General features: G+C 42.3%; 4 pseudogenes; 1 reads left to right on the forward strand and 3 right to left on the reverse strand.

The window, feature by feature from the left end:
- Window positions 1-4,946: 4,946 nt before the first annotated feature.
- Window positions 4,947-5,327, reverse strand: LOC144542942 (Ig kappa-b4 chain C region pseudogene; annotated as a pseudogene).
- A 6,769-nt stretch (window positions 5,328-12,096) lies between these two features.
- On the reverse strand, window positions 12,097-13,988 carry LOC144542844 (Ig kappa-b4 chain C region pseudogene; annotated as a pseudogene).
- A 427-nt stretch (window positions 13,989-14,415) lies between these two features.
- LOC144542938 (Ig kappa chain V region 3547 pseudogene) lies at window positions 14,416-14,909 on the forward strand (annotated as a pseudogene).
- A 5,920-nt stretch (window positions 14,910-20,829) lies between these two features.
- LOC144542944 (Ig kappa-b4 chain C region pseudogene) lies at window positions 20,830-21,105 on the reverse strand (annotated as a pseudogene).
- Between the last annotated feature and the right edge of the window lie 3,232 nt (window positions 21,106-24,337).

Here is a 24,337-nt window from a genome sequence, read left to right on the forward strand (position 1 = left end):
GCATTGTTAAATGCAGTTAATAATAATAATAATAATAATAATAATAATAATGCATTAGACTTGTATAGCACTTTTCTAGGTACTCAAAGACGCTTCACATACAGGGTAAAATCATTTAATAGGTACATTTATAATAATAAAAAAATAAAAGACAAGAATAAAAGTAGGTTAAAAACTAGAGGAATCATGAGATGGAGGGAAGGGAGAGGAGGTTAACAGGTGAAAGCAAGCTTGAAGAGATGGGTTTTGAGGGCCTGTTTGAAAGATGGTAGGGTCTTAGCCTGTCGGATGTGGATGGAGAGGGCGTTCCAGAGGGAGGGTGCAGCAACTGAAAAGGCCCTGTCACCCCAGGTCCGGAGCTTGGTCCTGGTGGTCTTTACAGTGGTTGCGTCCGCGGACCTGAGGCATCGGGTAGGGGTGTGGCGGGGGATGAGGTCGGAGAGGTATGGAGGGGCCAGGTTGTGTATGGCTTTGTAGGTGGTGAGTAGTATTTTAAAGTCAATCCTATATTGAACCGGGAGCCAGTGGAGGTCGTGAAGGACAGGGGTGATGTGATCTCGGCGGCGGGTGGAGGTGAGCATGCGGGCAGCGGGGTTCTGGACATATTGAAGTTTATTAAGGGTTTTGTTAGGTAAGCCGTAGAGGATGCTATTGCAGTAATCGAGTCTGGAAGTTATGAGGGCATGGATAAGTGTTTCGGCAGCGGCAAAGGACAGGGAGGGCCGGAGGCGGGCAATGTTCCTGAGGTGGAAGAAAGCAGTTTTTGTGACCTGGTTGACATGAGGTAGAAATGAGAGGGTGGGATCAAGGATGATTCTGAGGTTGCGGACCTGGGTGGAGGGGGTGACGATGGAGCCATCGATGTTGAGTGAGAAGGTCTGGGCGGAGCGGGTGAGGGAGTTTGGGCCGATGATGAGGATTTCGGATTTATTGCAGTTGAGTTTGAGAAAGTTCCATTGCATCCATGATTTTATGTCTGCAAGGCAGGTGGTGAGGGTGGAGTGGGTGGTTGAGGTGATGGTCTTGGAGGAGAGGTAAAGTTGAGTGTCATCGGCGTAGCAGTGGAAACGGAGGCCATGTCGGCGGAGGATCTGTCCAAGAGGAAGGATGTACAGGATGAAGAGGAGGGGACCAAGCACTGAACCCTGGGGGACACCATGGGTGACTGGGGCGGTGGAGGATTTGCAGTTGTTTATGGAGATGTATTGATGTCTATCAGAGAGATATGAGGTAAGCCAGGAGAGGGCGGTGCCGGTTATGCCGAGGGAGTGTTGAAGGCGTGTGAGGAGGATGGAATGGTTGATGGTATCAAAGGCGCCGCTGAGGTCAAGGAGGATGAGGATGGTGAGGAAGCCAGAGTCAGCAGAGAGTATGTCGTTGGTGATTTTCAGTAGGGCAGTTTCAGTGCTGTGTTTGGAGCGGAAGCCAGATTGGAAAGGTTCATAGAGGTTATTGGAGTCGAGGTGGGATTTGATTTGAGCAGCGACAACTCGCTCAAGGATTTTGGACAGAAAGGGGAGTTTGGAGATGGGCCGGTAGTTGTTGGGGATGTCAGGGTCAAGACCAGGTTAAGGATTCTTTATAAATGCTACGATGGACCTCAAGTCCAGATTTTCTCCACTTCCTTTCTGCTGCTCTACATGTTCTCTTGAGCTCACGGACAGAGTTATTTATCCATGGTGATATTTTGCCACTTAAACTCTTTTTGACCTTGAGTGGGGCCACTTTGTTCAGTGTATTACTCAGATTGTTACTGAAAGCATCATCCATTTCATGTACTGACCCGTTTATATGACATGAGTCCAATTCTCTTACAAGCTCTGAGAACTCAAGTTCTGCTGTTGCATCTCGGGACCGCTTTTGAACAACAATTTCTTTCAGCCTGTTCATTTAGCCTGTTCCTAGTCAAAACAGGAATGGGGCCAGCAAGAACACGGGGTCCCGGCTTGATATGGGAGCAGTCACGGGTGCCATCTCTACAGCAGCAGGGACCCTAAACATATCAGTTATGTTTTCTGGGTTTGATATCAGCACTGTTGGCTCGACACACAGTACTTGATGCAGCCTGTGAGGATAAACGCCAGGGAAGAGGAAGTGGGGGGGGGGGAGGCTGTTGTGGTGGTGTCTTGACCGGGGGGAGAGATGGAGCTGGGGGGCACAGCTTTGAGTGTGGAAGGGTGCTACATAGGAAGGAGCGGGCAATGGGTCGGGGGGTGAGTTTGATCCCAGCATCAACGAGTTCTTCCATTTTGTCGGTAAACCCTAGATGAGCGCCGGTGGGAGAAAGGATTAGGAAAGGGGGGAGGATGATCTGGAGGACTGGAGAGACTGGGGCCGACAGTTGTTGTCCAACGGCTCTGGCAGGTCACATGGAATATCTTGGCTCTGAGAGTGCTGCTGATCTGTTTGTTGTGGATAGACAGGAGGCAACTCAGTGTGGTTGACCTTGGGCTGCTGATATCGGGACTTCAGCGCATTAGGGCGGCGGGCAGATGGGAAGATTCCCCATTAGTAGTTTCTTCCCAAATCTGTTTGGATGTAGGCCATCAGGTTTGAAAAGGTTTTTGCGTGAAATTATCAGTAATGTTCAGTCCTTTTGAACTGCACGATGTGGAAAGCCATGAGTTCAGTGCTAGGAGTCTGCTGAACTTGTTGATTCCTCTGTCCACTGTTGGTAGGGGACCACTGATAAATGATTGCATCTTTAGTGCCGACATGCCCTCATTTTCTAATTCATGCAGATATTGTAAAGGTTCAAACCTGTTCTCCAGTCAGAAGGTTGATAGTGACTGCAGTCTCTGATTTTTTGCATCTTTAGTTGTCTGTCTGCTGGTGCAGGTGCCCGGTGTCGAATGAGCTGGCTTCCTTAGCTGTGTTCCATGCTGGACTACGGTTCTGCTTTTATTCTTGGGCTTTGCGCCAAACTTGTGCCAGCAGTTAGTATTCTCTTTATTCTCAGAGGCTTCCCTTGTACTGGTTCACTTTTACCAAGCTTTGGAAAAGTTATAGTATCATTTATACACAATTCTTCATTTGGAGCCTGCTTAGCTGTGCTAGGTTGTATCAGCTCACCGATAGGAGACATTTGTAGTGTGTCATGAAGTTCTCCAGCTTTTTCCAATGCGAGAATCCTGGTTTCAAGTACAGCAATCTTCTGAAACAGTCGAAAGCAGTCCGTGCATCTTGAAGACTCTGATCCGAGGGGAGCCATGTGTTTTCCACACTGCAGTTAACTATCCGGAAAGAAAGTTTGAAAATAAGTGATCATGACCTCTGATCACTTTAATCCTGTAGAATTAGTCATTAACAGGAACCCCCACTCATAGTTTTGAGCAATATTGCCAAAAATAGATAAGCAGGCAAGGAGCAAAGCAGAGAGCGTCTGATCGGGCAGAAAGCAGAAAGCAGTCCTGCTTTGTACCAGCTATCTTTCAGTCAAATATACTCAACAAAATCAAACTCAGTGTAGAATTACACTACAATTACAATTAATTTAATCTTTTAACATCAAATAATTTAATGCATAATGTCATAAGAAAAATATTGATTTCTATATATACATTTGTTAGTCAAACGTACTGAGTATCTCATAGTTAAAAAAAACAACCAACTCACTCATCACAATTTCTCAAAAAAAATTAAGACAATTTAATCCTTTCAGCCTCAGGTCAGAAATGTGAACAACATTCTGTCAATGATGATGTTTCCTTTTAATTTATAGGGAAGACTTCATGAAATGGATATAATTACTACATCATGTCCCGCAGGCCTCAGTATTTACAAATGGGTTACAATCTTCTAGCTTTTACTTGGACAGGGGGAAACATCAAGGGTTTCCTTTGTCACCACATGTTTTTGCCTCAGTGCTTGAACCCTTTGCAGAGACAGAACACTGACATGTAAATATTTCAGGGGTCAAAACTGGAGATCACACTCATGTTATATCACTTTATGCTGATGATATCCTGCTTTTTATTTCTAATCCTGAAATTTCTTTTACTACTTTTGTAGATTTATTACAAAGATTCAGCATATTATCTGGATACAGTATAAACATGACAACATCCGAAGCCTTACCAATAGGACACTTTGGTAATGAAGGATTATTGGGTTAAAACATTGTATTGCCTATGTAGGTGTAACCATACAGAGAAATTTGCAAACAATAAATGAGAGCAATGATGAAAGTGGTCTCCTTTCATCCTTACATCCACACCTAGCTCCTGCCTATCTTTAGGAAACCACTGGTAAACACAGTCACTGTCATGTGGCACTCACAGAGTTAATGAATGTGTGACAATGCATTACATAACCCATCATTTATTTTTAAATCATCACCAGTAAATATAAAATCCTAGTCACCTTACCCTGAGACAAGCTCAGTCTGTGTATTTAATGGAACAACTGTTACCATTAAGACAGCATCAAAGGATATCTGATATTTTTATAATAATATCCATGGAAACACAACTGATTTGGTGAAAAAGTATTTATTGTCTTAACATATCAAGAACATTGGCATTACTGCGAGCAAGAAAACATTACTATTTAAAGATGTAATGACTCCCGAGAGAGAGAGAGAGAGAGAGAGAGAGAGAGAGAGAGAGAGAGAGAGAGAGAGAGAGAGAGAGAGAGAGAGAGACTACAGTGCTGAGTGCAGACTGAGAGCAGTAGCAGAGATATGTGAGAAGAGAATTACATAATCCCATCGTTTCCTTCTCAGATCATCACCAGCATTTATAAAATCGTAGCAAATTTACCCTGAGACGAGTTCAGTCTCTGAATGGAACCACTGTTACCATTAAGACAGTATCATAAGACATCTTTTATTTTTATAATAATATTCATGGAAACAACTGATTTGGTGAAAAGATCTTTATTGTCTTAACATATCAAGAATAGCGGCTTTACTGCAATCAAGAAAACAATACTATTTAAAGATGTAATGACTCTGGTGAGAGAGTGAGAGAGAGAGAGAGAGAGAGAGAGAGAGAGACTACAGTACTGAGTGCAGACTGAGAGCAGTAGCAGAGTAAAACCAGTAGCAGAAGTCCCAGTGAGTCAGGTCAGGACTGGGAACACTGGTCTCTCCTCAGTGTCTCCGAGAGCGGAGACTGGGAGCCCTGGGTGGCCTCACAGGTCACAGAGCCCACCTTCCTCCACTGCTCTGCAGGGAGCCTCAGGGTGCTGCTCCAGCTGTAGCGGCCGTCCTTCTCCAGCACCCCGGGGCTCCTGCTCTCCTCCCAGCTGCTGCTGCTGCTGCTGCTGCCGTCCACCTTCCAGGCCAGCCTCCAGTCTGAGGGGAAGCCCTTGTTGGCCAGGCACATGAGCGTGGCCTTCCCCTGCTGCAGCTCCACGCTGGAGGGGGGCAGCACCGTCAGGGTGGGACGGACATCACCTAGGAGACACCGATCAGCTTAGAGGACAGGAAGGCTGCGGCTGTCAATCAATCACCGGGCGGTTTGACACCTTTACTGTGTGAGAGTGGATTTTCCCCTTTAAGGACTTTCTGTCAGATGGTTTTTATGCTCCACCAGTCACTCACTCACACATTGTTTCACTTCCCTTTAAGAAGCCTCTCATGCATATCAGCACAGAAAGAGTCCTCATATGACCACGAATATATTAAACTACGTTGGAAATAAATTAACAAATTCAAATTAGTTTTGTTCACTCACTGTGAAAAAACCCCCAAACTGATCGAAATCAGCCTCAGTTTGTAAAACATTAGCTAGCTCATGTAATAACTAGCTAAACTTTCAATTCATGCCCCAAATTTACAAGATTAATAACATTTTGTTTGTGTTTGTGCTCTTTTTAAAAAAATTTACCTTACATAAATGCTTAGTCAAGAGTTTGTTAAATTGATTGATCCATTTAGAAACAGCATCATCAGAGTAATCCAAGTCCCTGTTGGAGTCAGTCAGAGCATTTCCATAGAGAGCCACTTTGCATCAGCAGCACCATGCTCCAGTGCTCTGGGAGAGTTTATAGTCCTGAGAGTTGAACACTGGATGACTGACAGCTGTCCTTCATGACAACAGAAGCCACAGAAATCCTCCTCATCAAAACATGACTTTGATCTCCATCCTCATCTGGACTCTCCTCTGCTCCACTCAGGGTGAGAAAAAAAATCGATCTTTTTTCTATATTGTGAAAATCATTTGGAGTGTAGCTGAGTTTCACCTCTCCATCTCATGTCCAATGTTTCTTCTCTCTCCTCAGGGTCTTTTGGTCAAAACATTGTCTTGACTCAGCCAGCAGCAAAATCAGTTCAGCTTGGTCAAACTGTCTCTATGGACTGTAAGGCCAGTCCAAAAGTTAACCAGTACTCTGGCTCAAAATATTACCTTGCTTGGTACCATCAGAAAACTGGAGAAGCTCCTAAACTTCTGATCTACAGAACATCAGAGAGATTTTCGGGAATCTCCTCCAGGTTCACTGGAAGTGGAGGAGGGAATGGAGTTGACTTCACTCTGACCATCAGTGGAGTCCAGGCTGAAGACACGGGAGTTTATTACTGTCAGAGTTACCACTATATCAACAGTCAGGATCTGTTCACACAGTGATAAAGCATCGTACAAAAACCTCCCTCAGTCAGACTGAACTAACTGCTGCAGCTGGAAGCTACTGCAGGAACTGATACAGTTCACTGAGCACACACACATACACACACACACACACACACACAATTGATAATTCATGATGTTGTTCATAGTGTCTCTACCAGTTTTCCTTCTGAAGTTAAAACAGCCCACCTCCCACCTCAACAACCTGAAAGTTCCCCCAAATGAAGAGGACACTTCCTGTGAAGAAGCCCAGTCAGACCCATTAAAAGCACAACAACATCTAGCAAAGTAAGCTGTCCTGATGCCGACCCCCAAACCACTGCTGAATGATCCAAACAGCTTATCCACGCTGGTCCTGGAATATCTGGACTGTCAGGATCCAAACAGATCAGGAGGATCATTCAGTCAACTGGATCAGGAAGTTAGGGTTGGTCATGCCTTTGTAGCTGCCACGCTCACTCCTACTGTCAGCCCTGCTGACTCAGTTTCGAGCACTGGTCCTCTCCCCCAGACACCCTCCACTTCTCCTTCCAGCCAGTGCAGGAGAATGAGGTGCTTGGGGAGCTGCTCAAACTGGATCCTTATAAATCAGCTGGGCTCGATGCTCTAGACCCTTTCTTCTTGAAGTTACTGGCTCATATTATCTCAACTCCCATCACCTGTCTGTTCAACCTCTCCCTGCAGACCTATGAATTCCCCCAGGACTGGAAATCTGCTGCTGTCATCCCACTCTTCAAGGGAGGTGACAAGTTAGACCTCAGTTGTTACAGGCCCATATCCATCTTGCCTTGCCTCTCCAAAGTCTTTGAGAAATTGGTCAACAAACAGCTCACCCACCACCTGGAGTCCCACAGTATTCTCACCATCATGCAGTCTGGCTTTAGAACCGGCTATGGGTGTGTCTCTGCAACACTTAAAGTGTTAAACGACATCATATGTGCCATCGACAGCAAAGAGTACTGTGTGGCTGCATTTATTGACCTGGCAAAGGCTTTTGATTCTGTGGACCACTGTATCCTGCTTGACAGGCTCAAGGACATAGGATTCACAGAGGAATGTCTGGCATGGTTCAACAGCTACTTCTCTGGTCGTGTACAGTCTGTGAGAGCTGAGGGTTTCCTGTCTGACACACTGTCCCTGTCCATGGGTGTCCCTCAGGGGTCCATTCTAGGTCCAACCCTATTCAAGATCTACATAAATAATGTTGCTCATGCTGCTGGCAGCTCTCACATCCACCTGTATGCTGACGACACCATTTTGTACACATCCAGCCCCTCCCTGAACACTGCCCTGACTTCCCTGCAGCACAGCTTCAACAGTATCCAATTTGCCTTCTCCAACCTTCACCTTCTGCTAAATACTAAAAAAACAAAATGCATGGTCTTCAACCGGAACCTACCCCAAGTCGCCTGCCCCCTCAAAATCTCCTCCCTGGATGGGTCAGAACTTGAATTCGTCAACTCCTATAAATACCTGGGTATCTGGCTCAACAGTTCACTCTCCTTTCAAACTCACATCAACACACTGCTCTCCAAAGTCAGAGCAAGAATTGGTTTCCTGTACCGTAATAAAGCATCTTTCACCCATTCTGCAAAGCACACCCTGGTTAAGATGACCATTCTCCCAATCCTGGATTATGGCAACTTAATCTACAGGATTGCCCCCAAAAACCTTCTCAGTAAACTGGACGTCATCTACCACACTGCCATCCGCTTTGTCACCGGTTGCTTTTGACTTCTGGTCCATAGTACATAGATTTTTGTTGTTGTATATACTGTATATATTGTGATGTCTTAAATTTGACTAATGTTGTTATGTACTTGCTGTATTTATGTGTTAATGTCTTGCACCGACTTGCCTTCTGTTTCTGCCTCTTGGCCAGGTCGTCATTGTAAATGAGAATTGGTTCTCAATTGACTTATCTGGTTAAATAAAGGTGAAGTCTTTTTCTTGAAGGAAGGGAATAGTTGGGTGAACACATGTATCTATTGTACAGACACTGAGTCAGGCCAGAAGAGGGGAATGTGGTGTCAGACTGTAGAAGGAAACCTTGGCATCAGAAAACAAGGCAACAGTAAACATGTCGTCCCACATGAATTACGAAGTCCCCACCTCGGCCAATCACCTTGTTTTGAGCTGTAATTGTTCTTTTGCCCTTGGGTCAATCAATGTACTTTTGAATGCTGGAGTGCAGCAGATAGATGCATTAGTTTCCCAAGTTTGATCAAAATCAAATCAGTGATATCTGCAATTTTGTGTGTGACACATGGATGAGTGAACAAACCAGGTAATGTGTTCCCCCTTCAGCTGATCAGTGTCATTTTGAAAATGTGAGAATGCAGTGGTCAGATGCATCATTCCCCCAAATTTCCCTCAAAAAGCAAAATCCAACAAGTAAACATTGTAATGCCCTCCTTACTCCAGCACAATGTGAAAAATTCCAGAATGTTGTAATGAGACGCATCATTCCTTTAAATTTCCTGAAATTCTGATCAGCAGCGTCTGAAATATTGTGCGTGACGTACAATTAAACTAAGTTTATAGTGCCCCCCTGAGGCTGACCAATGTAATTATGGAAATGCTGGAATGGAGCAATAACATGCATCATCAACTGAGGTTTCATCAAAAACCAATCAGTGGCATCTGAGATATTGTGCATGATGGACGGACGGTCAAATGTACCGTCCTTAGTCCTTCCTCCAATTTCATTTTGGGGAACCGTAAAGCCAAGCCACTGGATTTAAAGACTAACTCCAAAAACAGGGAAACTCCTGAAGACATGGGAAACTCATTTGAAAGCAGTTTTTAAATCAGAGTTGCCGACAAAATAAAAACAAATACAACCCATTAAGATAAACAATGAAGATGCCAGGTTTTAATTTAAAAAGGGATTGTAGAAGAATCATACAGTCAAATTAAAAGCCTGTGTGTAATAAATAGTGTTTCTATCCTGATGGGAGTGTGGGAGTGGTCTCTTCTAGGATGACAACGCTCTGACACTTTATTAAGACCTTCTATTAATCTCATGAACATGAGGATCATTTAAATAGTCAATGCTCCCAGCACTGAGGGGGAAACACCATGATATGCTCAGGACAGCTACAGTTCACTGACTCTGTGTGTGTGTGTGTGTGTGTGTGTTTGCATATCAGTCCTGCCTCTCTGCTCTCCACCCGTTAAGAGGCCAGTGTTGATCAGTGGCTGTCCAGGCCTTTCAGAGCCACTGACACGCCGGCAGCACAATGATGATGTCACAGATTCTACTGCTGGGCACCCTGGGGCTCCTTGTTCAGGGTGAGACTCTCTTCTGAAAACTTTGCTTCAGGATGCAACCAGGTTTCCCAGAATGATGTTCTGCTATGATGGAGAAACACTGAAACAACCAGCATTTACCTTCTTCCATCTATTCTCCATGTTAAAGAAATTATACTCTTCTGTTTTGATATTGATCATCTTTCTCCAAGCTGTATTTGTCTCAATAACCCTTCTCTTCTTTTTCATATTTTTCAGATTCAACAGGAGAAATCATTCTGACTCAGTCTCCTGAATCTCAGTCTGTTGAACCAGGACAGACTGTCTCTATCAGATGTAAAACCAGTTCAGCTGTTACCTACCTCAGCTGGTACCTTCAGAAACCTGGAGAAACTCCTAAACTTCTGATTCATACTGCTACAACCCGTCAGTCTGGGGTTTCAGATCGTTTTAGTGGTAGTAGATCTGGGACTGACTACACTCTGACCATCAGTGGAGTCCAGACTGAAGATACAGGAGTTTACTACTGTCAGCAGGGTCAGAGCTTCCCGTTCACACAGTGATACAACGTCGTACAAAAACCTCCCTCAGCTGGAGAGGAACTGATCTGACTCAACAGCTGCAGAGAAATGAAAACATTAGAGGTTTGACTAAAATACAGTTCATAATAGCATACAAAAATTACATTTTCATCATGAAAACACTGTATTTAATACAGTTTTAATTATTATATTGTTGATATAGGATTTGAAACAGGATCACTGTTACAGTGAGTCTAAGTTTACTCAAAGTCAAACACATTTTAAGTATATAATTTCAATTGTCATAAAGCTAGATATTTTAATACAAATTATGAGACAGTGATACTTAATTAGCAATTTCAATAATACATATTGTAGAGGATTTTCATTATTTAACTGTTATTTTCTACTTCAGAGTATTTTTCAGACAAACTCAACAATCTCAGTGCAAAGTTACATTAAATAATTTCATCTCATCAAATAATATAATTTAATGCATAGTGTTCATAAAATTAATTCTGATTTCAATATAGGATTTTTTTGTCAAATATATTGAGTATTGTTTATTCCAAAATCATTACAATTCTCCAACAAAAGTAAAATTTGAATACAAACATACTGAGAGTCCTTCAGTAAAACAATTCTCGCAAGCTCAGAGTTGAACAGATTCAATGTAAATGTTTTCCAGTGAGTCAGATCCAGCTCTGTTTTTGTTTCATCTCCCCATGCTGACCTCCAACCTGTTGAAAGTCAACTTCCCAACCATCAGCTGTTCCTTCTCCACCCTCCAAAACCAAGACTGGGAAGACTGGTTCAGTCCAAACACAAACACACACTAGTTTTGTGGAGTTGTGCTCCACTCAACCTCAGGTCAGAAAACTGAACAACCCTCTGTCAGTGATGATGCTTCCTTTTTCATGAGGGATAATTTTATAAAATGGATACAATTATGATATCATATTCCCCAGGCCTCAGCATTTACAAATGTGTTATAGTCACTTTTTGGACCCTTGGAAAGGGTCAAAGGTGTCCTTTGTCACCACTTTTATTTGCCTCAGTGCTCGAACCCTTTGGAGAGACCGAAAACTCACATGGAAATTTTTCAGGGGTCAAAACTGGAGATCACACTCATGTTATATCACTTTATGCTGATGATATCCTGCTTCTTATTTCTGATCCTAAAAATGTATCTTACTAATTTTGCTGATTTATTACAAAGATTCAGCATTTTCTCTGGATATAAACTTGGCAAAATCAGAGGCCTTGTCAATATGACACTTTGGTAATGAGAGATCATTGGGCGATTTTCCATTTAAATGGTTAAAACATTGGATTTGTTTGTAACCATACAGAGAAATTTGCTCCAGTCATGAAAGCAGTGAGAAGCGATGTTTAAAAATGAAAATAGCTTCCTTTCATCCTTACAGCCACACCTACCTCATGTCTATCTTTTGGATACCACTGGTAAACACAATCACTTTCATGTGGCACTGACGGAGTTAATGAATGTGTGACAATACGTTACATAATCCTATCATTTATTCTCAAATCATCACCAGTATTTATACGATCCTAGTCACTTTACCCTGAGATGAGCTCAGTCTCTGTGGATTTAACGGAACCACTGTTACCATTAAGACAGCATCATAAGACATTAGTTATTTTTATAATAATATCCATGGAAACACAACTGATTTGGTGAAACGATATTTATTGTTTTAACATATCAAGAATATTGGCATTACTGCGAGCATGAAAACATTACTATTTAAAGATGTAATGATTCTGGAGAGAGAGAGAGAGAGAGAGAGAGAGAGAGAGAGAGAGAGAGAGAGACTACAGTACTGAGTGCAGACTGAGAGCAGTAGCAGAGTAAAACCAGTAGCAGAAGTCCCAGTGAGTCAGGTCAGGACTGGGAACACTGGTCTCTCCTCAGTGTCTCTGAGAGCGGAGACTGGGAGCCCTGGGTGGCCTCACAGGTCACAGAGCCCACCTTCCTCCACTGCTCTGCAGGGAGCCTCAGGGTGCTGCTCCAGCTGTAGCGGCCGTCCTTCTCCAGCACCCCGGGGCTCCTGCTCTCCTCCCAGCTGCTGCTGCTGCTGCTGCTGCTGCCGTCCACCTTCCAGGCCAGCCTCCAGTCTGAGGGGAAGCCCTTGTTGGCCAGGCACATGAGCGTGGCCTTCCCCTGCTGCAGCTCCACGCTGGAGGGGGGCAGCACCGTCAGGGTGGGACGGACATCACCTAGGAGACACCGATCAGCTTAGAGGACAGGAAGGCTGCGGCTGTCAATCAATCACCAGGCGGTTTGACACCTTTACTGTGTGAGAGTGGATTTTCCCCTTTAAGGACTTTCTGTCAGATGCTTTTTATGCTCCACCAGTCACTCACTCACACATTGTTTCACTTCCCTTTAAGAAGCCTCTCATGCATATCAGCACAGAAAGAGTCCTCATATGACCACGAATATATCAAACTACATAATAAAAGGAGTACAGATTTGGAAACATTTTAAAATTTCTTTTCTAAATCAGCAAACATTTCTAACTGTATTTTAAATTAAACTAGAAACTGGAAAAATTGCAAACAAATTGGATTACAAATACATTTTTAAATAGGATTTTTTTCTTGAGGTTTGTTGAAACATAACTCTACGTTTCTGTAAAGTTTAAACCAAAAAAAAACATGACCATAAAATTAGAAAATGTCGAAATAGCTTTTGAAACCGTACGCCTACTTGAAGCGACAAAATGAGAGATTTTCCTACATTTTCAAATATTCACAAGTTGTCAACAATCATTTAAGTGAAAATTGAAGATTAAAAAGCAATTTTGGAAAGTAGTAATGTTTTTCATTTATCTTTTCTAAAGGTCAAGTTGTTGACTTTTCACAGTATGTCTACAATGTGTAAAAACAAAAGTGTAGTCAAGCAGCTGTAAGTTAGACTCCATGGTTAAGGAGAGAAACAGAGAAAAGAAAGCTAACTGTAAGTGATGTAAGTCAACACACTGGATATTTATATCTACTTCTAAAATTCAGACACAGGAATAAAAGCCTTAATAAATAATATGATGTTTAAAATTTGTGCAGAAACTTACTTCCAACATCCAGTCTGGTTCCTCCACCAAAAGTGTACCACAGTGATACAAACTCATTGAGCCGCCGTACAAAAACCTCTCACTCTAGAGAGACACGGCTCTCTCACTTTGTCAGACAAAACTAAAACTACAAGCCCTCAAGAAGCAACTTTATAAAAATCGTTAGGAATACATACTTTCTCCTCTGGCCCAAGTCTCACGATTATTAAATTGGCCATTTGGATTCATTTAATTAAATTGTTTGTTCATTGGTGAAAGGAATTTCTCATTTAAAAAATACACATCAACATAGAAAATTAAATATGTAGCTTCATAAATTACATTGAATATGTAACAAATTAAAATGTAGCTCATGGATTACGAAAAACATGAGATAGGTTACTTACTTCCAACATCCAGTCTGGTTCCTCCACCAAAAGTCCACCACAGTGATACAAACTCATTGAGCCGCCGTACAAAAACCTCTCACTCTAGAGAGACACGGCTCTCTCACTTTGACAACAACAAACTCACCAAAATCAGGCTGAATTTGTAAAACCTAGCTAGCTCATGTAATAACTAGCTAAATTATCACAAATAGCACAACATTCCTACATTAATCACTTTTGGTTTGTATACTGTTAAATTTGTCTTGTAGTGATATTTATTTCTCTAGCAGTGAACTTAAACAAGACAAAATAAATTATTGAAAAACTCTTGTTTATAGACATCAAGCAAAATCTACATATTAATTAATTAATTACATTGGATGCATTGTTAATCAAGAGTTTGTTAAATTGATTGATCCATTTAGAAACAGCATCATCAGAGTAATCCAAGTCCCTGTTGGAGTCAGTCAGAGCATTTCCATAGAGAGCCACTTTGCATCAGCAGCACCATGCTCCAGTGCTCTGGGAGAGTTTATAGTCCTGAGAGTTGAACACTGGATGACTGACAGCTGTCCTTCATGACAACAGAAGCCACAGAAATCCTCCTCATCAAAACATGACTTTGATCTCCATCCTCATCTGGACTCTCCTCTGCTGCTGCTTCACAGGTAAAGTCCAGAGAATCAAACTCCTCTCCTCTATGAACATCCGTCCCTCTGAAATGAAGCGGAGAAAACCATGACGGTGGTTTATGTTTTTGTCTCTGTATCCTCAGAGTCCAGAGGCCAGGTCACAGTGACTCAGCCTGGAGCAGTGAGGTCTGCTCCGGGAGGCTCCGTCACCATCAGCTGTCGAACCAGTCCCAAGGTTTATGTTGGTAGCTACCACGAATTAGCCTGGTACCAACAGAGAGATGGAGAAGCTCCTAAACTTCTCATTTATGGTGCTAATAATCGAGCATCAGGGATTCCAGGTCGTTTTACAGGCAGTGGATCAGGGACTGACTTCACTCTGACCATCAGTGGAGTCCAGGCTGAAGATGCAGCAGTTTACTACTGTCAGAGTCACCACTATATCAACAGTCGAGCTCTGTTCACACAGTGATAAAGCGTCGTACAAAAACCTCCTTCAGTCAGACTGAACTGACTGCTGCAGCTGGAAGCTACTGCAGGAACTGATACAGTTCACTGAGGACACACACACACACACACACACACACACACACATACACACAGAGAGAGAGAGAGAGAGAGAACTTGTCTGTTGAGAATTTATAATAATAATAATAATAACCTTATTTATATAGCACTTACTAAAAATAGAGTTACAAAGTGCTTTACAAAGGCTAGATTAACAATCAGAAAAACAACAGAAAGTAAGAATTGAATTAAAACAATATGAGATATGCAAATGTAAAAACAAAAGAACACTAAAGCAATGAATCAGGTGTTAAAAGCAAGTCTCAAAAAGTGAGTTTTAAGAAGGGATTTGAAGGAGGCCGCTTTGCCCTCCTGATATCCTCAGGCAGGCAGTTCCAATGGGAAGGGGCCCTAATAGCAAAAGCACGACCACCTAGTGTCTTCAGCCTCCACCTAGGAACTGCCAGAAGGGCCTTGCCGGAGGATCTCAGGCTGCCCTCTGGTTCATATGGGCTTAAAAGGTCTGTGATGTCAGAGGGAGCTAGACCGAGCCGTGCTTTGAAAGTAATCAATAAAATCTTAAAATCGATTCTAAAACTAATGAGTAGCCAATGAAGAGAGGCTAAGATTGGGGTGATGTGTTCTGTTCTTCTTGTACAAGTTAAAAGCCTGGCTGCTGCATTTTGGACTAATTGTAAATGTAAAAGGTTTTTCTTATTGAGGGTGGAGTATAAAGAAATGCAGTAATCTAGGCGGGAAAAAATAAAAACGTGGATAACTGGGAGCTTCATTTAGAGCACAGTCGTCTTTTGGTTTAAGCCAGGTCCGCATCAGGAGGTCTACATTTTGTGAAGTGATTAAATCATTGCAGATAAAAGATTTGTTGTTCAAGGATCTCACATTCTGTAACATTAACTTGATAGCAACAGTTTTTGAAGCAACTGCAGTTGTGTTTTGGAGGGGGATACTGATCAGATGAGCTGGATTTACAGACCTGAAACCTGGCCTCAACATAGTGCTGGTATGTCTAACCCTACTAATGAACACTAGGATATGAATGGGATGGGATAGGGGTTCAGGGTCAACATCATTAGGGGGTGGATAACTACTGTCTCCTATCCTGCCATTTTGATGTGGTTCATAGTGTCTCTACCAGTTTTCCTTCTGAAGTTAAAACAGCCCACCTCCCACCTCAACAACCTGAAAGTTCCCCCAAATGAAGAGGACAGTTCCAGTGAAGAAGCCCAATCAGACCCATTAAAAGCACAACAACATCTAGCAAAGTAAGCTGTCCTGATGCCGACCCCCAAACCACTGCTGAATGATCCAAACAGCTTATCCACGCTGGTCCTGGAATATCTGGACTGTCAGGATCCAAACAGATCAGGAGGATCATTCAGTCAACTGGATCAGGAAGCCTTATTTAGATAGAGGAAAGTCAAGAGAGTCTTTTTCTTGAAGGAAGGGAATAGTTGGGTGAACACATGTATCTGTTGTACACATACAGTCGATCACAATATTCTTCTAAATCGCCTTGTGAACTACATTGGTATCCGAGGCCCTGCACTTTCATGATTTAAGTCTTATCTTTTCGATAGAATGCAGAATATATCTGACCACAGCATCATCTCTGAATGCTCCAATGTCAACTTTGGTGTACCACAAGGTTCAGTTCTAGACCCATTGCTATTCTCTATTCACATGCTATGATATAAATGTTCACTGCTATGCTGACAAAACTCAAATCTATAATGACTGCAATCAATCCTTTGGCGAACCGGGAGCCAATGACGCCAGAACAGGGGAAATGTGGTCTCTCTTTTTGGTACCAGTGAGAAGCCTTGCTGCAGTGTTCTGGACCTGCTGTAGGCGGGACAGGGAAGACTGACTGATACCAGTATACAAGGAGTCAGAGTTGTGGACTCGAGTCACATGACTTGGACTCGAGTCAGACTCGAGTCACAAATTTGATGACTTTAGACTCGACTTGACAAAATCAAAAAAGACTTGCAACTCGACTTGGACTTTAACATCAATGACTCGTGACTTCACTTGGACTTGAGCCTTTTAACTTGAAAAGACTTGATACCTTCCCCCAAACCCAAAGATTAAAAAGTATGTTATTTAAAAAGTGTGCCACGAATCAATTCATTTCCCTTCATTTCCTGAATCAACTAACGTTAACGCTATTCATTCCCAGCAAGTCGACACTTCATTTCCCAGATCCACTTTGTTTGAACCAATCTGACAGCATCCAATCAAGTTGCAAGAGAGAACCATGAAGAAGTAACGTTACGTTACGGAGCGCCAGTTAGAAAAAATGATACCAAAGATAATTTTGTTCGCGTACAAAAACTACGCGGTGGTCAACCAAAAACGAATTGCAGAATGCAAAACATGCGGGTCGAAAATTACAGACGGAGATGCAACAACTTCCAACTTCGTTCGACATTTGAAGCTGCACAAAGAACGATAAGTCGAGGCTAATATATTAACGTAATTAGCGAGCCAATGCTGAGCTAACGTTACAGCGGGTTCCCTCCCCGACTCGTACTTTGATGTTCACCCGAAACGAGATGACAAATCGGCTTCTAAAAAAGCATTCATGATTTGTGTAAATTTAATATATTATTACTCTGTTGTTAAAATGGCATTACATTTGGTGAAGAGCGCATTATGACTTGTTTAGGACTCGAAACTCAAAGTTTAGGACTTGGGACTTGACTTGGGACTTGTCAGTCTTGACTTGGGACTTGACTTGGGACTTGAGTGCAAAGACTTGAGACTTACTTGTGACTTGCAAAACAATGACTTGGTCCCACCTCTGCAAGGAGTTACAATAGTTGAAGCGACAGGAAATGAATGCATGTAAAACTATTTCTAGGTCATGAAAAGAAAGGAAGGACTTGACTTTGGAAATGGTTCTGACATTAAACTTCTTGATACTAAATGCCAACTAAAGATAGGTTAGTTGTAACAAAAAGATCTCGAGTCACTTTAAATTTGCGGGAGTCCCAAAGCTGAAAGCCTTGGCATTACATTTGATCCAATTCTCTCATTTGACTCACACATCAGAGATATCACAGGGATAGCCTTGATAGCCAATGAAATTCTTGTACATGCATTTGTTTCCTTGAGACCTGATTACTGTCATGTCTTTCTGGTCTGCCAAACTCCAGTGTTAAAACCCTTCTAGTTGTACAAAATGCTACAACTACAATATTAACTAAAACTAGAGAATTCAATCACATTACACCCATTGCGACCTCTGTTTACTGGCTCCCGATTCAAGCCGGATCTGATTTCAAAGTATTTCCACTAATGTACAAATTGTTATATGGGCTTGTGCCGTCATATTTATCTGACATAATCCCTTACATACATCCTCGTGTCCTCTGATCGCAGGACGCTGGTTACCGTCCCGATAATCAAGGAGAAATCAGCAGGCAGCAGACAAATTTCCTACAGAGGTCCCTGTCTTTGGAGTCAACTTACTCTTGCCATTAGAGAAGCTAATTCTTTGGAAATCTTCTATCCAAACAAAAAACCTATCTATTTTCACTGTCATAAGACCAACCCTTGCCCTGTTTATTTTGGGACCGATACAGTCTCTTCTTAATTCATAATTACTTTAATTTAGACAGCATTAATATGGGAACAGGCTGTTGGGAATCCAGTTTAGGGCTACCTCTTGGTCTGTCTGCATCATTACATTCACTGTCTGCATGCTGTCTGCATGAAGGTGTACGCATTTGAATATTTCTGCTCAGAGTGTGTGGATCATGCTTAGTTCACTTTATTAAGACCTTCTATTAATCTCATGTACATGAGGATCATTTAAATAGTCAATGCTCCCAGCACTGAGGGGGAAACACCATGATATGCTCAGGACAGCTACAGTTCACTGACTCTGTGTGTGTGTGTGTGTGTGTGTGTGTGTGTGTGTGTTTGCATATCAGTCCTGCCTCTCTGCTCTCCACCCGTTAAGAGGCCAGTGTTGATCAGTGGCTGTCCAGGCCTTTCAGAGCCACTGACACGCCGGCAGCACAATGATGATGTCACAGATTCTACTGCTGGGCACCCTGGGGCTCCTTGTTCAGGGTGAGACTCTTCTGAAAACTTTGCTTCAGGATGCAACCAGGTTTCCCAGAATGATGTTCTGCTATGATGGAGAAACACTGAAACAACCAGCATTTACCTTCTTCCATCTATTCTCCATGTTAAAGAAATGATACTCTTCTGTTTTGATATTGATCATCTTTCTCCAAGCTGTATTTGTCTCAATAACCCTTCTCCTCTTTTTCATATTTTCCAGATTCAACAGGAGAAATCATTCTGACTCAGTCTCCTGAATCTCAGTCTGTTGAACCAGGACAGACTGTCTCTATCAGATGTAAAGCCAGTACAAGTATTACTAACAACCTCAACTGGTACCTTCAGAAACCTGGAGAAACTACAAAACTTCTGATTAATTATGCTACAAACCGTCAGTCTGGGGTTTCAGATCGTTTTAGTGGTAGTGGGTCTGGGACTGACTTCACTCTGACCATCAGTGGAGTCCAGACTGAAGATACAGGAGTTTACTACTGTCAGCAGTTTAACAGCTGGCCGTTCACACAGTGATACAACGTCGTACAAAAACCTCCCTCAGCTGGAGAGGAACTGATCTGACTCAACAGCTGCAGAGAAACTAAAACATTAGAGGTTTGACTAAAATGACTGGTCAAAATAGGATGTAAATGTCACATCTTCAGAATGAAAATATTTTATTTAATTCAATGAATACTTACTTTTTACCTTATTTTAATAATTATGTTGTTGAAACAGGATATGTCTGTTACAGTGAGTCTAACAAAGTCAGAGCCAGACATTCTAAGGATTTAATTTCAACTGTCATGAATTAGGATATTTTACTTGAGATTATATGAGGCATTAATACTCAAGTAGTGATTTTAATAATATATATTAATAACAACTTTTGCTTTTTTAACAATTTTTTTTAGCTCAAACGTACTGAATATATTTCAAATATATTCAACAAACGACTCAAATCAAAGAATTTGAATTCTGAACAAAAGATCATTTAATTCATAATGTTATTAAATTAATATGAATTTCAATATATGATAGTTTAGTCAAACAGACTGAATATGTCTTTATGTGTTTAGTTCAATCATGCTGTGTGTTTCAGTCCAGCAATTCTCTCAGTGTCACAGTTGAAAAGTTTCAATGTAAACTATTTCCAGTGAGAGTGAATGTAATTCATTTAATGTTATTCATGAAGTAGAGATATATGTTCTTGTCTGTGTTTCCATATGTGTCAATCCAGCTCTGTTCATGTTTGACCTCCAACCTGTTGAAAGTCAACTTCCCCATTCAGCTGTTCCTTCTCCACCCTCTCAAACCAAGACTGGGAAGACTGGGAAGACTGGTTCAGTCCAAACACAAACACACACTAGACTTGTTGTGCGCCTTTCAGTCTCAGGTCAGAAAACAGAACAACACTCAGTGATGATGCTTTTAATGAGGGATAATTTTGTAAAATGGACACAACTACTATATTATGTCCCCCAGGCCTCAGTATTTACAAATGGGTTACTGTCTTATAGCTTATATTTGGAAAGTGGGACACATCAAGGGGGTCCTTTGTCGCCACTTTAATTGCCTCAAGGCTCAACTGATTTGGTGAAAAGATCTTTATTGTCTTAACATATCAAAAATATCAACAGTACTGCGAGCAAGAAAACAACTGAGAGCAAAAAAGAGAGAGACAGAGAGAGAGAGAGAGAGAGAGAGAGAGAGAGAGAGAGAGAGACTACAGTACTGAGTGCAGACTGAGAGCAGTAGCAGAGTAAAACCAGTAGCAGAAGTCCCAGTGAGTCAGGTCAGGACTGGGAACACCGGTCTCTCCTCAGTGTCTCCGAGAGCGGAGACTGGGAGCCCTGGGTGGCCTCACAGGTCACAGAGCCCACCTTCCTCCACTGGTCTGCAGGGAGCCTCAGGGTGCTGCTCCAGCTGTAGCGGCCGTCCTTCTCCAGCACCCCGGGGCTCCTGCTCTCCTCCCAGCTGCTGCTGCTGCTGCTGCTGCCGTCCACCTTCCAGGCCAGCCTCCAGTCTGAGGGGAAGCCCTTGTTGGCCAGGCACATGAGCGTGGCCTTCCCCTGCTGCAGCTCCACGCTGGAGGGGGGCAGCACCGTCAGGGTGGGACGGACATCACCTAGGAGACACCGATCAGCTTAGAGGACAGGAAGGCTGCGGCTGTCAATCAATCACCGGGCGGTTTGACACCTTTACTGTGTGAGAGTGGATTTTCCCCTTTAAGGACTTTCTGTCAGATGGTTTTTATGCTCCACCAGTCACTCACTCACACATTGTTTTACTTCCCTTTAAGAAGCCCACCTTCCTCACAGAGCCCACCTTCCTCCACTGCTCTGCAGGGAGCCTCAGGGTGCTGCTCCAGCACCCTGAGGCTGATACAGCACCCAGGAACTGATACAGTTCACTGAGGACACACACACACACACACACACTGTCACTACCAGTTCTCCTTCTGAAGTTAAAACAGCCCACCTCCCACCTCAACAACCTGAAAGTTCCCCCAAATGAAGAGGACAGTTCCAGTGAAGAAGCCCAATCAGACCCATTAAAAGCACAACAACATCTAGCAAAGTAAGCTGTCCTGATGCCGACCCCCAAACCACTGCTGAATGATCCAAACAGCTTATCCACGCTGGTCCTGGAATTTCTGGACTGTCAGGATCCAAACAGATCAGGAGGATCATTCAGTCAACTGGATCAGGAAGCCTTATTTAGATAGAGGAAAGTCAAGAGAGTCTTTTTCTTGAAGGAAGGGAATAGTTGGGTGAACACATGTATCTGTTGTACAGACAAAACAGTGAAAGAGCTAAACAATTACATGTAGTATGCAGTTTATTATACACATGAATAGTATCCCATTAATTAAGAGCATACCACTCATGTTGTGTGAAAATGATGCCTTATACCCATGGCCACCTTTGCTCAATATCCACAAAAGTCTCCTCAAACTACGGAAGTCTTGGCATCATTTTTAATCTGGATGAACACGTAAAGTTTGTGGTTGTAAATGCAAAAATTTACTTCACCCGTTGTGGGTCAAAATGACTAAGCAAGGTTCAAAAGTCTTCTGTGGATTCTTTATTCAGACATGCATGGTTCAGTTCAGTGTTCCAAACAAGCAACAAAGAAGTGACAAAGAACGGAGTGTAGGATCCACTTATATAGGTTAAAGTAAACAAAACTATAAATCTTGGCCCATAGCCAAACCTACTTGGCTCAAAACCAACCCACTAGTTCAGACTTTTAACTGCATGTCCACCTATAGAATCACTCAAAACCACACATAACCATATATAGTGATCATACATGCATTCAAGCACTGATTACATCATTATAGTAAGCAGGACAAAAAACACTCCACTTTCCAGGACAAAGGAAAGCAAGAACAGAGTGTACTATCCATATAAAAAAGCACATTATACATTTTATTTCTTACATGGTTCAGTCCTACTTCTTTCAATATAGGAGACATTAAAAAATCAGAGCATTTTTATTAATCTCCTAGAAACCGTTACACATGCTTTAACCTCCTCACATTTCGACTACTGTAACCATGGGCGTAGGAAGCATTGAAAATGTGGGTGGGACAATCTAACGGGGGTTCTGGGCGCCCTCCCCCAGAAAATTTGTAACAGAGTAGATGTCATTTCCTGTATTCTGGTGCCTTTTAACACATGGTTTGATACTTTTATCTGGCTATACTAGCATGAGAAAAATTATGGGTACATTTTGTAATTTCATCCAGAGGAAGTGGTTGGCCCCAGATCACAAATTTGAAGATATTAAAAAGCTTAAAGTACAGAAATTGATTCGATGACTAATTCAGAGCCATCTTTAATAATAACCACTCATTGTTTATTTAAACTTGAGGATCTCTTTATGCTTGCATGTAATTGCAATTTCTGTTAAATGAACTTCTTTAATGTTATCAAATCAATGAGTAAAGTGGAGAGGACAACTAGTCAAAGTGCCCCTATGCATTCTCCAATAAACTACATTCATCTTCAAATCATTTCTACTAATATGAAGAATCACCAAGACCTGAGGCCATGGGCCAGCCAGGCTTTTATTTGTCAAAACGGGGAGCGCCTGGTCATTACAAGGGACAACTATAACTATATTCTTGGTTCCATCTCAGAGCGATTTTTCTGGCGGTAGAGACAACGATAAAACATTTTCAACCAATCAAACTAAAGTTCTACAAAGAAGGGGTGGGAGAGTTCAGTAGTTCACTGCAGTGATGGAGCTGCTGAGGAACTGATGACAGAAGTCCAGAGGAACCCGGCGCTGTTTCACAAAGACCATCGCCTCTAAACATGTTGAACAGAAACGTGACATAGCGGTCGGGATCGGAACAGCTCTTGGGATTAGCGGTAAGGCAGTTTACTGGTTAAGTTAGTTAAATCGCTACCTTTTGCTAGCATGATGCTAAGAAAATAGCATAATCTCTTGGCCAATCTGACTGCAAATGCGCTATTATCCTATGTTTTCAATATGAGCGGGAGGGAACAACATGTGTCTCCAGTATCCTGTTGAAACCCGTTCAGCCACGGTGACGTTCAGGTGTTTCTCTCAACATGGTCTACAGGAGACTTTACTCTTTGATCCACAGTAGATGTGGTGTGCAGAGTCTCCTACTGTTAAAGAAATGAATAGCTTCATTTGGTGGCCATTAGTACCATTAGCTCTCCTATAAACAAAGCACAATAATGTTATGAAAGCGCCACAAAAGAGCATTATTATCTGCCATCTCCTCTCTCTTTTGCGGCAATGCATGAACCCAAATCCTTCGGCTATGTCGTTATTTACTTTAGCGAGCGAGTAAAATAAAAGCACGTCGGTAAAGTAATCATGCTCCATTTTTTCTCGGAATATTTGGCGCTGATATCGTTGTAGTGTGAAGGCTTGAGCGACAGCATATCGTTATAGTTTATAGTTATCTTTATAGTTGTCGCTCTAAGTGTGAATGGGCCTTAACTCAGCTACCTGGCATCAGGCATCAATGACTAGCTAACGTTAGCGGCGCGCTCGTGTTTATGTGTGTGCGTGCTATGTGAGAATCTGCCTGGGTGCAAGGTAGCAGTGAAGACGTGGTATGGAGTTTCATTGATTTGGGCATTCTCTCAATAAGCAAGCGGAATGGATTTAATAATGAAGCCCTGACACAGCGCTCTGAAAAGAGCCGAGTGGATAGACCGATGCACTGATTTTCGACATGGTAAAAACATGGTAAAAGTGGGGGGGTCTAAACTAATAATTTTAAAAAGTCCTCATATAATAGCTGCGACGCCCATG

Source organism: Centroberyx gerrardi, chromosome 19 (genome assembly GCF_048128805.1).
Source record: "Centroberyx gerrardi isolate f3 chromosome 19, fCenGer3.hap1.cur.20231027, whole genome shotgun sequence".
NCBI classification, from domain to species: domain Eukaryota; kingdom Metazoa; phylum Chordata; class Actinopteri; order Beryciformes; family Berycidae; genus Centroberyx; species Centroberyx gerrardi.